This window comes from Myxocyprinus asiaticus, chromosome 23, assembly GCF_019703515.2.
Source record: "Myxocyprinus asiaticus isolate MX2 ecotype Aquarium Trade chromosome 23, UBuf_Myxa_2, whole genome shotgun sequence".
NCBI lineage: Eukaryota > Metazoa > Chordata > Actinopteri > Cypriniformes > Catostomidae > Myxocyprinus > Myxocyprinus asiaticus.
Window position 1 is genome coordinate 3213630 of NC_059366.1, and position 15038 is coordinate 3228667.

The window sequence follows — 15038 nt, forward strand, 5'->3', positions numbered from 1 at the left end:
AATGCATTCAGATTGTTCATAAACAAAACGTCTCATCTCGTTCAGACTCAAACGACGACTCCATTGGTTCAGTGACGGGGTGTATTCGTTCAGTGGGTGAAACCAATGATATGCCATTCTCTCATCCAAAGCATTGGCTTATGCAGTGGTTCTTAGGATACATTTTATTTTCAGCAGTGGTCTGCAAATCATGTTTAAGTTCAAGTTAGCTTTATTGTTATTCCATCATGTGTGGGCATGTGTCATACATGTCAGGTGCAACTAACATACAAGACATACATTGGACTTTAAAGACAAGCACTTAAACATCGCAGTACATTACCTGACAAATCACATAAATGTATGCATGTATACATAGTACACACAAACGATAATACAGTGAACGTAAACGTTAAAAAAATCTGAAACATGATCCAAAGAGTAAATACAGTATACACAGATCTTGGAACATGGTAAAGACACTAACTTTAATTACGTAACAGTACACAGTGGTCTGTTGAGAGACATAAGCTACGTTCACAACACAGCTGAATGTTGCCCAAATCTGATTTTCTGATCAAATCTTTTTTTTTTTGTAAGGCTGTTCACATGACATTTTAAATGTAGCCCATATCAGACACAAGTCTGAACAGCTGACAATCGAGTGTTACACAGTGTGATAGTAGCCATAGTCTAAAGCATATTAAGTGATTATCAACTCACCCTTTTTTTACAAAAACCATGATCCAGCTCATAACAACTTCAGATAATAGTCAAACTCATTAACTTCTCTCAACTGAAACGTTTCGCCCCCTCATTCAAGTCCTCGGTTCACGCATGCTCATCATCAGCTCACTGATCAGCAGTTCTCAGTATTATGTCCGAAAGAGGTGATTCTCAGTTCAGTGTACTGTTGACTCGAGAACTGCTGCGAGCAACTCACTGTACTGTTGACTCGAGAGCTGCTGTGCTGTCACCAGATCAGTGAGTGTACTGTTGACTCGAGAACTGTTGCGATCGGATCATCATTATACGTTGATAAAACGGTAATACAATCAAGTCATAAACATATTTCCAGTAGAAGAACTTGAGAACTGCTGCGACCGGAGCATTCAGTCCTATTTGTGAACTAGTTGAAGCAGTTTATTGCAAAGAAGAGTTAGGAAAAGCAGATATCACCAGTTCTTAAAACCGGTTCAAAAGAACGATTTGTTCACAAACTGGACATCACTGTCACACAACTAAAATGTGCATGAATACATGCAGAGTTAAATTTAGCCTATGTAACACAACTCTTTCCTCATGTCACTCGTATCACAACTGTATCAAAACACGAATGGAAGCAAGTAAATGGAAATCGTCATGGTTACTTGTGTAACTTCCGTTCCCTGATGGATGGAACAAGACGTTGTGTCGATGTAGTGACACTAGGGGTCACTCTTGGGAGCCCGAGACACCTCTGGTCTTTAATAAAAGGCCAATGAAAATTGCTGAGTGGTATTTGCATGCCACTCCCCGGAAAAAGGAGCTGGTATGCAACCACTCATTCAGGTTTTATGCTGAGGAGCCGATATAAGGTTCGGCCATTTCAGCGGGTAGTTCAACGTTGTGGCGATGTAGTGACACTAGGGGTCCCTGTACGAAACGCCACAATTCTAGGTCTAGTCGGGGGGCTGTCCCTCCCAAGGGGAAGACACAGCGGAGACCACACCTCGCCCAAAGAGAGGGGGGATATTTAAGTGGAAGGATATGTCACATGGTCTTTCCAACCATGTGGAGAGTCTTCAAGGTAGATCCTGCCCAATGGGGGGCAGAGTTACTACAAACATGGAGACTGGGGCAGAGGGGCTCTGCCCAAGGAAGGCGCAGTCTGCCAACAGGGAAACGAATTAGTGGAAGATATATATCGCATGGGGTTAGCCTTACAGGGAACCGCCACATGCGGAGCACCTACCCCACAACAGGACTCTTAGTTAGCACGTGTACTGGGCCGGCAGCGAATCTCTCAGAAAACTCGACTGCCACAGGGCTTGGAGGAAGTCAACCAGGGAACAAACTTGTGAACACTACTGGGAATTAATGGCGCACGTCTTCAGCTCAAAAGGAGGTGGAAGGCGCTATGTGCAAGCGATACACCCGGCTGGCTATCCCAGGCTTATCCGCTTGTGTTGCGTGCCACTACCTGGGACGAAACCGGTTCCACCCGGAGGTTGTAGAACCTTGCAAAGGTGTTGGGTGTTGCCCAGCCCGCTGCTCTGCAAATGTTTGTTAGAGAGGCACCCCTGGCCAGGTCCCAGGAAGCCGCTACACCCCTGGTTGAATGGGCTCGTAGCCCTACCGGGGGCGGCATGTCCTGGGCGAGATATGCCATAGTTATGGCGTCAATGAGCCAGTGGGCGATCCTCTGCTTGGAGACAGCGCTTCCTTTCCGCTGTGCACCAAAGCAGACAAAGAGCTGCTCAGAGATTCTAAAGCTCTGCGTGCGATCCAAATAGATGCGTAAAGCGCGCACAGGACACAGCAACGACAGGGCTGGGTCTGCCTCCTCCTGGGGCAGCGCTTGCAGGTTCACCACCTGGTCCCTAGAAGGCCGTATAGCCCCTGGCCACCCCGCCATCGAGGGTAGTGAGAGTGGAGGAACTGCGGAATCGGGGCCGGGCAGTAAAAGGTGCCTCCCACGACTTCGTCAGCTCCTCATGCACTTCCGGGAAGAATGGCACTGGAGCGGGGCGTGGCTGCTTTGAGCGGCGCCGCGAGCCCAGGAACCAATCATCAAGCCGCGAGGGTTCAGGGGAGAGTGGAGGGTTCCACTCTAACCCGACGCTCGTGGCCACCCGGGAAAGCATGTCCGTCATTTCGGTATCGGCCTTTGACTGGGCAATCGTCCCCGAAGGGGGAAGCCCAGCTGAGCCTTCTGCGTCCGACTGGACAAGCCCGTTCTCCGATGCTGCGCTCGGGAGCTTATCATCTTCGCGGGCTCCGAACAAGAATCCAGACTCGCCGTGAGATGAGCCGACGAACTCATCCAGAAGCCCGATTGGGGCAGACGAGCGTGCTGGGGAATGGGAGGTCCGCGGGGGGATACCCGGCAGAGACAATCCCATTGGGTTCCCCAAATTGCCCCCAGTGCTAGCCATGCTGGCCTCATACCCGTAGGTAGAAGGACCGAGACGGGGAGCTGCTGGGGTGGCTTGCTTTCTTACGAAAGCAAGCCGCGACTGCAACGTTGCCATGGTCATGTTCTCGTAATGAGAACATGAATCATCCACAAACGCTATCTCCGTGTGGGTCGCGCCCAGACACGAAAGACAGCGATCATGACCATCCAAAGTTGAGAGATAACGACTGCAACCAGGAATAACACACAATCGGAAAGGCATCTTTAAAAAGACGCGTCTTTAAAAAGACGTTCCGTGTGTGCCGCTCTTTTAGAGAAATATATACTCTTTTAGAGGAAAAAAGCTCTTTCAGAAAATATACTCTCTTATTTTCTGCCGAAGCACCCAGGGGCATTCTCTGCAATGCACCAGTGCAGAGGAGGGAGAAGCCACTGAAATGTGCCGTCAGATCCAGGTGAATGAACAGCAGAATTCAGCTCAATGAGCATGACCTTTCGGCTCTGAAGAGAAAATCTGAATGAGTGGTTGCATACCAGCTCCTTTTATACCCGTATGTCCTGGGGAGTGGCATGCAAATACCACTCGCCGATTTTCATTGGCCTTTTATCAAAGCCCAGAGGTGTCTCGGGCTCCCAAGAGTGACCCCTAGTGTCACTACATCGACACAACGTCGAGTGAGTGACAGATTGGGAACTGAAATAATTACAGATAACAACTCTTACTCTTATTGCCATTTTTCCTCCTGTTCTTCGATTGTACAAAGTCTCGCTCATAATATAACATTCTTGAGCTTAAATGAGCTTAAATGAAATTCCACCATATGACTGCAACTTGCTTATTTAAAATTACTTCTAAAATTACAATTATCTAAAACATCCATCTGGTCTTCCATCACTTGATGATATTTTATTAGATGGTCATTAAGTGTCCTACTTGGGTTAGAAAAAAAAAAAAGAAATGTTAATACAAATTTTAATAAGTTAATTCAATACAGTGGTGTGAAAAAGTGTTTGCCTCCTTTCTGATTTCTTATTTTTTTGCATGTTTGTCACACTTAAATGTTTCAGATCATCAAACAAGTTTAAATATTAGTCAAAGATAACACAAGTAAACACAAAATGCAGTTTTTAAATGAAGGTTGTTATTATTAAGGGAAAACAAAATCAAAACCTACATGGCCCTGTGTGAAAAAGCGATTGCCCCCTAAACCTAATAACTGGTTGGGCCACCCTTAGCAGCAACAACTGCAATCAAGCGTTTGCGATAACTTGCAATGAGTCTTTTACAGCGCTGTGGAGGAATTTTGGCCCACTCATCTTTGCAGAATTGTTGTAATTCAGCCACATTGGAGGGTTTTCGAGCATGAACTGCCTTTTTAAGGTCATGCCACAGCATCTCAGTAGGATTCAGGTCAGGACTTTGACTAGGCCACTCCAAAGTCTTCATTTTGTTTTTCTTCAGCCATTCAGAGGTGGACTTGCTGGTGTGTTTTGGATCATTGTCCTGCTGCAGAACCCAAGTTCGCTTCAGCTTGAGGTCACGAACAGATGGCCGGACATTCTCCTTCAGGATTTTTTGGTAGACAGCAGAATTCATGGTTCCATTTATCACAGCAAGTCTTCCAGGTCCTGAAGCAGCAAAACAGCCCCAGGCCATCACACTACCACCACCATATTTTACTGTTGGTATGATGTTCTTTTTCTGAAATGCGGTGTTACGTTTATGCCAGATGTAATGGGACACACACCTTCCAAAAAGTTCAACTTTTGTCTCATCAGTCCACAGAGTATTTTCCCAAAAGTCTTGGGGATCATCAAGATGTTTTCTGGCAAAAATGAGACGAGCCTTAATGTTCTTTTTGCTCAGCAGTAGTTTTCATCTTGGAACTCTGCCATGCAGGCCATTTTTGCCCAGTCTCTTTCTTATGGTGGAGTCATGAACACTGACCTTAACTGAGGCAAGTGAGGCCTGCAGTTCTTTGGATGTTGTTGTGGGGTCTTTTGTGACCTCTTGGATGAGTCATCGCTGCGCTCTTGGGGTAATTTTGGTCAGCCGGCCACTCCTGGGAAGGTTCACCACTGTTCCATGTTTTCGCCATTTGTGGATAATGGCTCTCACTGCGGTTCTCTGGAGTCCCAAAGCTTTAGAAATGGCTTTATAACCTTTTCCAGACTGATAGATCTCAATTACTTTCTTTCTCATTTGTTCCTGAATTTCTTTGGATCTCGGCATGATGTCTAGCTTTTGAAGATCTTTTGGTCTACTTCACTTTGTCAGGCAGGTCCTATTTAAGTGATTTCTTGATTGAGAACAGGCGTGGCAGTAATCAGGCCTGGGTGTGGCTAGATAAATTGAACTCAGGTGTGATAAACCACAGTTATGTTTTAACAGGTGGGGCAAACACTTTTTCACACAGGGCCATGTAGGTTTGGATTTTGTTTTCCCTTAATAATAACAACCTTCATTTAAAAACTGCATTTTGTGTTTACTTGTGTTATCTTTGACTAATATTTAAACTTGTTTGATGATCTGAAACATTTAAGTGTGACAAACATGCAAAAAAATAAGAAATCAGGAAGGGGGCAAACACTTTTTCACACCACTGTATGTGTATTAAAATAATGAACAAGGGGTTGTTATACTCATGCTCATGGAGTGTTACACACATGTGGGTCAGTAAACGAGCGTCGCCTGTTGTGTCTGATATGGGCTACATTTGAAATGTCTTGTAAACAGCCTTACAAAAAATATTTTATTTGAGCAGAAAATCAGATTTGGGCCACATTCAGCTGTGGTGTGAATGTAGCCATAGTGTACAGTATGTGTTCCAGGGGTGAGTGCTATTGGTATATATAGATTTCTGAGTGGTATGATAATAAATAAATAGGAAGTTATTTGGTCGCACTTTATATTAGGTAGCCTTAACTACTATGTACTAACATTAAATACATACAAGACTATGTATGTACTGTGTAACTACATGTTGTTCTGCTAAATTCCCACATTTGCTGCTACTGAGGTTGAGGTGTGGGTAGGTATAGGAGTACGGGTAGGGTTAGAATTAGGGGTTAGAGTTAGGTTTTGGGGTAAGGGTTGGATTAGGGGTAAAGTTAACAATGTAACTATAAATGTAATTAAATGCAAGTACTTTAAATGTAATTACAATGCAACAACATGTATGTACATAATAAGTACATTGTATCAAATGGTTAAGTACATAGTAGTTAAGGCCACCTAATATAAAGTGGGTCCAGTTATTTTAACTAACAGTCCTTTTAAACAGAATGGGTTACTTTGAGTAGTGCATAAAGTGACGTGCTATTTAGTGCTGTTCAGCTAGTGGGTAAGGATTGCACAAGCCCACTATAAAATTATTTGCTTCAGGAGGATGGAGGGCCAGCGAGCTGATCACTCTTACAGCTTGGGGGATGAAGCTGTTGTGGAGTCTAGTTGATCTGGCCTGGATGCACCTGTGATCAGATTTTCAAGAGATATGGCCAGATGTGTCCACCAAAAACGTTAGAGCAACAGCAGTAGGAATGCCCACTAGCGACTTCACAGTATAGAGACTAGCGACATCAAGCGATAAAGTCGCTGCATCTGTGTACGGGCTTGAGGTGTAGCATTTTCCATACCTTGTAGTGATGCAGCTGGTCCGCACACTCTCTATGGTACCCCTGTAAAAGGTGGTGAGGACAGAGAGGGGAAGTTGTACCCTCCTTATTTTCTACAATAAGTGCAGATGTTGCTTGGCTTTTTATGGATTTTTGTGCAGATTCACTAAGAATGAACTGCTCCCGGTAAAAGTGCTTTTTTTTTTTTTGCACATGCTGTCTGCGCTCGTTTAGTGCCCGATTCACTAAAGAGATTATGGAGATCAGGCAATGGAGCAAATGCACCCACAGAATCCCTGCAGAATGTGATTTGCACGTGCAACTCTGATCTTGTGGACTGGTTCTTAGGTTTTGTACAGCATCACTGTGATCCAGACACCTAAATCATCTCTGAAAACATGCAGAAAGTGCGCTTGTTTACACTGCACATCTGGACATATGCCAGATATATGCCTGTTGTGTCAAATGCAAACTTTATGGCATGATTGGAACTGTGCGTGACAGTGTGAACAGCAGTGGGCTGAGCACACTGCCCTGCCAATGCTCAGCGTGATGCTCTAGAGGTGTTGTTGCCAATCCCAACTCTCTGTGATCTCTCTGTTAGAAAGTCTAGGATCCAGTTACAGAGGGAGGTGTTCAGGCCCAACTTTCCAGGTGGGATAGAGCCAAGTGGAGAGTGGAGGATAAGGATTCTTCTGTACAGCGGTTTGGGTGGTACGCATTACTCAAATTCTAAGGGGTCGTGGGTGGAGGGGAGAGTGGATTTGATGTGTCATGTCATGATAATGTGTGTGAGTGCCACGGGCCGATAATCATTTAGACAGGATAGTGATGTCTTCTTTGGGACAGGTATGATAGTCGTGTCTTTGAAGCACATGGAAACATTTTCCTGTCTCAGCAAGATGTTGAAGATGTCTTTGACGACATCTATTAGTTGGGCTGCACAATCCCCAGACAGAGTACCTGGTCACCAGGGGGAGGTGTGGGCTTCTTTGCATGAGTGTTGTTAAGTGCATGGATAAAAAATCCATCAGGTTTTGCAGTTTATAGGTCACTAATAGCCCCATAAAGAATGTTCAATGCCTCTCTAGTGTCTTTGTGAAACGTTGTTTGCAGGCAGACTGAAGGCAGGCAGGAGATGAAGACGATGATTTTAATAGAACCCAAGTGCAGTTTTATTAATAAACCCAAAGTGCAAACATAAGAAACAAAGATTTGACTTGACTGAGACTAGACTGAGACTTGACAGAGACTTGATGTGATGTGAAGTGACTTCAACCTTACAACGAACAATACTCGATAAAGGACAAAGGCAAACATGAGGGCTTAAATACACACACTGGGTAAACAAGATAACAAGACAACCAATGAAAGGACATAAGTAATAAACAATTTAAGACTAATAAACATGAACCAATAACAAAACAGAACTGATGAAAATGATAACAAGACTAATGATACAAGAACCAATCAGAACAAGACACATGTAATATAAGTGAAATAGGAAACCTCATGACTAAGCCACATGACCAGAATAGGAAGTAAAATAATTTTAAAATAAAAGACATGGCTACAAGAACAACAAGAAATCAAAACATGAACAAAAACACACATAGACGTGATGCTTTTGCATTGGAGCTGGGAGGTACATACATAGCCACAATAACAATGCCGCTGAATTCCCTCAGCATGTAGTACGGTCTGCATCTTTGTCATGCTTATGTGTTTTGTTCTTGTTTTCATGTCTTTTATTTTCAAGTTTAGTTCCTGTTCAGGTCATGTGGTGTCATGTCATGTGATTTCCTGTTCCCTCATGTGATCTTGTCATGTGTTTCCCCTGTTCATGTGTCTTGTTTTCATTGGTTCATTGTTTGATTACTTTGTTATTAGTCTTGTCTTTTCATTGGTTAAAATTCATTTAGTCTTGTTATCTTGTTTATAGTTTAGTCTTGTGATTGGTTGTCTTGTTTACTTGTTAACCATGTCCTTGTATTTAAGCCCTCATGTTTGCCATTGTCGAGTGTCAGGTATTGTGAATGTAACTTTATTGTTTTGTTCAAGTCTAGTGTTATGTCAAGTCTAGTGTTATGTCAAGTCTAGTGTTATGTCAAGTCTAGTTTTATGTCAAGTCAAGTCTTTTGTTCACGATTGGATTTATGGTTTTTGGATTTCACTCATGTAAATAAACTGCACCTGGGTTCTACACTTTGTCATCGTCATCGTCTCTTTGTCTGCCTGTTGCCAGCATCGTTACAGAATACCATACACCCCATAATGAACCCAGTAGTTCAGCTCCTTCGTCTACGCCAGGGGAGTCGTCCCCTGGAGGAGTATGTGGAGGAATTCTGCGCTCTGGCCTGCAGGGTGGATTTTAATGAGGTGGCCCTCAAGGACTGTTTCTGTTTCGGGCTTAATGAGCCAATTTCCTCTTTAATGCCTGACGGTCGGTGTACCGACGGCCTTGCTCGGTATATCGACCTTGCCCTACTGATGGGTGGTTCACTATTCACCGTAGGGGAGCCAACGCCCATCCCTGCCACGGCCAATGAGCCAACGGCCACGCCTGCCACTGCCAACGAGCCAACGCCCACGCCTGCTACTGCCAACGAGCCAACGTCCATGCCTGCTACGGCCAGCAAGCTAGAAGCTTCGTCTGTCCCAGAGCCAGCGTTGCCAGCCTCGTCCATCCCAGAGCCTATGTTGCCAACTTCGGAGAAGGAGGAGGAGGAAGGCTTCTGTTTCCAAGTCTCTGCCCATGTACATGACCACGGAGGTCGTTTCCAAGTCTCTGCCCATGTACACGACCACGGAGGTCGTTTCCAAGTCTCTGCCCATGTTCACAACCACAGAGGTTGTTTCCGAGTCTCTGCTCATGTACACTACCACGGAGGTCGTTTCCAAATCTCAGCCCATGTTCATGACCACAGAGGTTGTCTCCGAGTAACTGCCCATGTATACAACCACGGAGGTAGTTTCCAAGTCTCTGCCCATGTACACGACCACGGAGGTCGTTTCCAAGTCTCTGCACATGTTCTCGACCACAGAGGTCGTCTCCGAGTCTCTGCCCATGTACACGACCATGGAGGTCGTTTCCAAGTCTCTGTCTACGCCCAAGACCACAGAGGTCGTACCCGAGTCTCTGTCTACACCCATGACCACAGAGGTCGTTCCTGAGTCTCAGTCCATGCCCACGACCACAGAGGTCATTCCCGAGTCTCTGTCTATGCCCATGACCCCAGAGGTCGTTCCCGAGACTCAGTCCATGCCCACGACCACAGAGGTCACTCCCAAGACTCTGCTCATGTTCACTGAGGTCTTTTCCCAGTCATCCAGGACTCTTAGTCTTGAGCCTTCTACGTCATGGCTGCCGAGCCCGAGTTCCACGTCATGGCCGCCGAGTCCGAATTCCACGTCGTGGACGCCAAACCTGAGTTCCACGTCATGGCCGCCGAGCCCGAGTTCCACGTCATGGCCGCCGAGCCCGAGTTCCACGTCATGGCCGCCAAGCCCGAGTCCCACATCATGGCAGCCACACCAGAGTCAGCTCCAGGCCATGTCACAGCCACGCCACAGTCAGCTCCAGGCCATGTCACAGCCATGCCACAGTCAGCTCCAGGCCATGTCACAGCCATGCCAGAGTCAGCTCCAGGCCATGTCACAGCCACGCCAGAGTCAGCTCCAGGCCTTGTCACAGCCATGCCCCAGCCTGCTCCATGCCATGTCACAGCCGCACTTCAGCCTGCTCCATGCCATGTCACCACCACGCCTGAGTCTGCTCCATGCCATGTCACCGCCATGCCTGAGTCTGCTCCATGCCATGCTCCATGCCTTGTCTCGCCAGGCCACGCCCTGTCTCGCCAAGCCTGCTCCATGCCATGTCACCGCCACGCCTGAGTCTGCTCCATGCCATGTTGCCGCCATGCCTGAGTCTGCTCCATGCCATGCACCACGCCCTGTCTCGCCAAGCCACGCCCCACGCCATGTCTTACCAGGCCATATTTCAAGGACCCCACCACCCTCCCCCCCAGCTCCCTAATTAACTTTGCTATTATGTTTTGGGGTGTCAGGAGCCACCCTTAGTGGGGGGGATATGTCATGTTTATGTGTTTTGTTCTTGTTTTCATGTTTTTTATTTTCAAGTTTAGTTCCTGTTCAGGTCATGCGGTGTCATGTCATGTGTTTCCCCTGTTCATGTGTCTTGTTTTCATTGGTTCATTGTTTGATTACTTTGTTATTAGTTTTGTCTTTTCATTGGTTAAAGTTCATTTAGTCTTGTTATCTTGTTTATAGTTTAGTCATGTGATTGGTTGTCTTGTTTACTTGTTAACCATGTCCTTGTATTTAAGTCCTCATGTTTGCCATTGTCGAGTGTCAGGTATTGTGAATGTAACTTTGTTGTTTTGTTCAAGTCTAGTTTTATGCCAAGTCTAGTTTTATGTCAAGTCAAGTCAAGTTTTTTGTTCACGATTGGATTTATGGTTTTTGGATTTCACTCATGTAAATAAACCTGGGTTCTACACTTCATCATCGTCTCTTCGTATGCCTGTTGCCAGCATTGTTACAATCTTACTGTCAGAAATTCTGCTAGAGGTGAGCAATGGCTTGAAATTCTATATTGATGTAAATGCACAAACCCCAACCGTGCGTCTTACCTGATGCAGAGGCATTTCTGTCAACACGGAAGACCACTAATCCATTCAGATGGTTGACTGTGTCAGATATTTTGCTCTGAAGCCACATCTCTGTAAAGATGAGGATGCAGAGACTTTTTGTGTTGGTTGAGGTGGGCAACTGTAGATGCAGGTAGTAAATTTTTTTTGTGTCCAATGAGTGGACATTAGAGAGTAGACTAGACAAGAGAGCTGCTCTGGTGGGATTAGCTTTTAGCTTAGTATGTACCTATCTTAGGGAACCTAATAATGCAGTGGTTGTTGATAGCTACCCAATTCTCCACACAGAATTGTTTTCTCAGTTGAGTGGTGCTACCTTGTTCTCTACAATAGACATTGCAAATGCATATCACCAGGTTCCACTGCATGAAGACAGCAGAGACCTAACTACATTCATAACCCATGAGGGTTTATTCCACTTTAAAAGAGTCTGCTACAGACTTGCCTCTGCCCCTGCAGCATTTCAGAAACTTATGACCACCATCTTCAAAGATCTCCCCGGTGTCCAATGCTATCTAGATGACATCATTGTGTATGGATACTCTGCTGCTGAACATGATGCTCATCTTAAAGCTGTGCTTCACAAACTGCAGGATTTGAATTATAAAAAAATGCAAATTCCATAAGGAGAAACTAATATTCTTAGGTCATGTGATCTGCAAAGATGGTCTGCTGCCAGATGACAATCACCATGAAGCCATATGTGATGCTCCAGGCCCATCTGATGCTTCCTTTGTCCGGTCATTCTTGGGCCTTACTGCTTGGTATGCCAAATTTATATCCAGCTATGCAAAAGCCGTTGAACCTATGAGAGATGTGCTCCAGGGTGTTCTATGTGTAAACCAGGTTACTAATGGCTAAAATAGCACACAGATAATAATGAAGAGGTTATATTAATTCATAATTTATGGATTATTTCAGACAGAAATATATACTTTTATATAAAAAAATCTAAGAGAAATTTCATAAATAAATAATCCATATTTTTTGCACAGTACTGGAGAGCCAATGAAATTAGAAAGCAGTGATGAGTATTCCTTTTGGCAGTAACTGGAGACTACTGCAGCACCGCCCCTGCACCATTATATCAAAATCACTTCAGGTGGAACGCTCTCTTTTGTCTGGAATCAGAGACAAGAGCGCCATAGGGATGGGTGATACCACTTGTTTTCTTTTTGATCCGATACCAATAATTTCAAGTCCAATATTGTTGATAACAATACCAATACCGATACTTATATTAAATAGATTTTTTTTGCTATTTCTTGGGATAAAATGGGTAACTGAAAATATAATTTTTAGTCATAATTCATGTCATTATTATTATTATTATTATTTACATTCGTGAGCCTAAACAGAAAATTATTAGACTTCTGTATTGTTTACCATTACAAAAATTAAGCATGGTTTCACTACAGTAACTATAGTTTAACCATGGTATTTAGTTAAATCATAGTTACCACACAATTAACCATGGTTACTACTACAATATTACTGTAGTAAAACCATGGTTTCAGCCCAAAAACAAAAACAAAACATGGTTACTACAATAATACTTTAGTAAAACCATGGTTAAGTATTTTTTTAATTACTTAACAACAATTACACACAAACTCATTATAAGAAAAGTCACCTTTAGATATATTGTTATTTTAGCATTAATTTACTCCAGAAGCTGTTTCTCTGATTTTCTATCATTACATCTACAAGGCACTGATCCCTCTTGTTTGAACGAGCCTTGTGAGGGTGCAAGCACTTGTCTGCTTGTGTCTTTCAGCATGCATGTTAAGATGTGAGGAAGAAATAGTTCCCATCCTGCACAACATTTGCAAATATAGCCCAATCCTTTTTATTTCACTTTGAAGCTTATGATTATTGTTCATGTTCATGGTAACCAAATAATAATATCCCTAGTTAAAAAAAAAAAGAAAAAAAAGTTAGAATCAATATTTTGGTGTGAGGATCGATATTTTTGATACAACAACAGTATTGGAAGTATCGATACTCTAGGATTGATCTGCCCATCCCTAAAGAGCTGTTATCTCTTCCAATTTGTGAAAAGTGAAATTGTGTGCATTAGAATAATTCTTTTTTTTTTTGACAGCTGAAGCATCATTACAACCGATTTGTGTCGCGTTGTGCGGAGAAGTTATAGCAGAAAGAGTGAACTGAAACTTAAAACAGAGAATGACTTGCCATTGAGCTGATAAACAGACCCCCGCCGTGTGAGATCGATTTTCCCCATTCTGTGTCCTAAAGATATTCTCCTTTGTGAGTGATACTTTACAAATATAATGTTACATAAAATATATTTATACGTACAGTATATTGTGATTAAGGGTGCCTTATGTTATGAGTGAATCAACAGAGATTCGGGAGTAGCATGTTAACTTTAATCTGACAAATCACAGCCCACGAGCAGGAGTATATAAATCGCTGCTTACCTGCTTCCTGTGACAACTCTCCTGACATGAGAGTCTTTTCGGCATTCGGCCCGGCCCATTTCCCGTGAACAGACCCAGCTTGTTCATCATCTTCTAACATGAATATCACGATTGTTTCTTCCTCCAAAGTGCCCTTTGGAGCATGATTTATTTCATTCTGAACCCAGGGGCATCATGTAACACAGAACTCCCTTCAATCGACTGATAATCTAATGACAAATTATTTTCAAACCAACGTAGACATTTTAACGCAAGCTTGCTGCCGCGCAGCACTGGCTCTGACCATTCCACAGCACACTTCAGTTATACACGGCCTCTATCCGAACAGACATGAGCCGAATTCGGCTCCACAAGAGGCGGATCATGAGCCGTGTTCCAACTCATTAATAATCATTCTGAAATGTGTCTCTCTTCCTCTCAGCATTATTGACATATATTGACATATATTGTACAGCAGGGGGCAGTCATACTCCTAAGGAGCGAATGACCACAAAGTGTATCCTTCAGTAATGATTGCAATAACATTTCTCCTGCATATCTGCATGCAGTACAGAGCCAAAGGTCTTATTTCTCAGATCATTTTATGCTGTTTTTTCACATTGTTTATTAAGATGTACTGTATTTCCCAGCACATATCTCCTGCATTTCTGTATGCAGTGCAGAACTGCAACTCAATGCATTCCTAGATAATTCACACCTATTGCTATATGATGCATTTCCTATGCAAGAAGTATATTGTACTACAGGTGACAGTTATACTCCTAAAGAGCGAATGGCCTAAAGTGAATACTTCAATGATGATGACATGTTTTCTAAAATTTTACCTAAATATGATTATTTAGTCTTTTCTACAGCAACGCCTGAAATTGCACCTTCCGTAGGGTCTCACCAATATTACTTCCAGCAGGTCTCTGCGAGAGCCCATTTAAATTCCTGTCACTGGATTATATGCAGGTTTACCTCTCACTTTCTCAGTCTAGGTGTCTTTCCAAGACTTCACCATTACCTACCGAGGAGCCAAAGATGGCAACCATTTTAGTTAAGAAAGCACAACTGCGGTGCTTCTGCCTTCAGCTCAAAAAAAAAAAAAACATCCCTAAGCAGCACAAATGTGCTGTCCACGTGCCACAACTGCGGAGTCTTTTGGGTCATGCAACAAACCCCCACGACACCACAAAGCAGTGCAAACGTGCTCAACAGGTGCCGCAACTG